Below are 2,115 nucleotides of genomic sequence, written 5' to 3' on the forward strand. Positions count from 1 at the left end.
GCAATTTTAAATGTGCTTACCCTTTGACCCAGAATATCTACTTTAAAGAGTCTACCTACAATATTCCCATATGTGCACTGAGATATATACATCTATTCATACAAAAAGTATTTATCAAATAATTTCTACAAGCTTGGCACTGCTCAAGGAGATTTATTGAAGCATAGCTCAAGTAGGAGAAAAGAAAAAAATGGGTGTGTGAATTTCTATCAATATGGACCAGTTAGTTCAGCTATAAAAATGCAAACTATATGAAGATGCAACCATTTTTAAGTACTAAGCTGAAAAGCTATCAAAGAAATGATTTAAAAACACAAAATATCTTACATCTCATTTATGTATGCATGTCTGTTTATTTTTATGTATATTTACATATACATACATAGACAGTATATGTGGAAAATGGTTAAAAGGTTATGTACCAGAATATAAATGAAGCTACTAACAGAAATAAGATTGGATTAAGCTAGGGGTTAAATCGTTTTTATTTTATTTATATCAATAACTACAGAACACTTAAAAATGCTGGATAAAATATAGCAAATATTGTTGTACTCAGCTAAAAGAGACCAAAAAACAGAGACAAAAAAAAAAAAAAAAAAAAACAGTGGAGAATCCAGAGTAGGGTGCCAGTGCTGAAGGCTCATCTCTACTGAGAGCACTTACATAGAACAGGAGGCTAAGGTTTGGGTTTTTAAGCCCATAAGGTAGCAAACAGAAATACACACACACACACCCTTAGTAAGAACAGAAACAGGAGAAAGTGAACATTGATCTCATAGGCTTCTGGTTTTGAAGTCATCAGATAAAGAATATAAAGTAAATAGTTCTTAAATGTTTGTAAAAAAAGGGGCGCCTGGGTGGCTCAGTGGGTTAAAGCTGCTGCCTTCGTCTCGGGTCATGATCCCAGGGTCCTGGGATTGAGCCCCGCATCGGGCTCTCTGCTCGGCGGGGAACCTGCTTCCCTTCCACTCTCTGTGCCTGCCTTTCTGCCTGCCTGTGATCTCTGTCTGTCAAATAAATAAATAAAATTTGAAAAAAAAAAATGTTTGTAAAAAAAAATAAGTGAGGGAATAGAAAACCAAGCAAAGATTAAGAAAATACCCCCCCCAAAAAATCTGATAGAATTGAAAGTTAAATAAACAAAAGATCTAGAAATACAAAATTGTTTATTAAAAAAAGAATCCACAGTAGATGGGCTAAACATTACTTAGACACAACCTGAGAAAAAATTAAGCAAATTGGAAAGTAGATATAAAGAAATTACCCAGGATGAGGATCAGAGAGGCAAAGATATGGAAAGTATGGATGAGAATGTAATAGATGTAGAAGATAGACTAGTAGGGCTAGAATGTCTAATATACATAACATTAGAATTCCAAGAACATAAAAAAACAAACAAGGAAGAGGCAGTATTTTAAGAGATAATAAATATGAATTATCCAGATTGATGAAAAACAGAAACTCTCAGATTCAGGAAACTCATGAGTCTCAAGGGAGATAAATAAAAGAAATCCAAACCTAGACACATTATGCTGAAATTTCAGAAGATCAAAGACAAAAATATCTTAAAAGCAACCAGGAACAAAATACCTACAAAGAAATGAGTAGACTGAAAAGAGATGCTGCAGTTTAACAATTGAAAATAGAAGATGAAAATAGTATTTTTGAATTACTGAAAAATGTCCAAAGTACTGAAGAAATGTCAACCTAGAATTGTTTACCCAGCTAAACAAGAATTCAGGAATGAGAATGTAATGAGGATATTTTCAGATAAGCCCAAACTGAGTAAATTTACCATAAACCAAATTATTTATAAAGGATACAATGTTAGGGAAAGAAGAGAATTCCAGAAGAATTATTCAAGAAGAAATAGAAGTTGACTTTAGGGATCCCAAGTTCTGAGCCTAAGAGTCTCATGAGAGGTTTACAGAATTGTCTTTATTTCTACAGACTTAGTCTCTAATCCTCTGATATCTATGTTATTTACTTTTTATGGTGAAAGTATTTGACATATCACCAGTAACCACGTTCTATGTTTGTAATAGGTCATCTTACTGTTATTGGTATATGACAGTGCAGCAGATCTTTCTTTCTTCTGAAATGGCTGCAACA

Source organism: Neovison vison, chromosome 8 (assembly GCF_020171115.1).
Source record: "Neovison vison isolate M4711 chromosome 8, ASM_NN_V1, whole genome shotgun sequence".
Taxonomy (NCBI): domain Eukaryota; kingdom Metazoa; phylum Chordata; class Mammalia; order Carnivora; family Mustelidae; genus Neogale; species Neogale vison.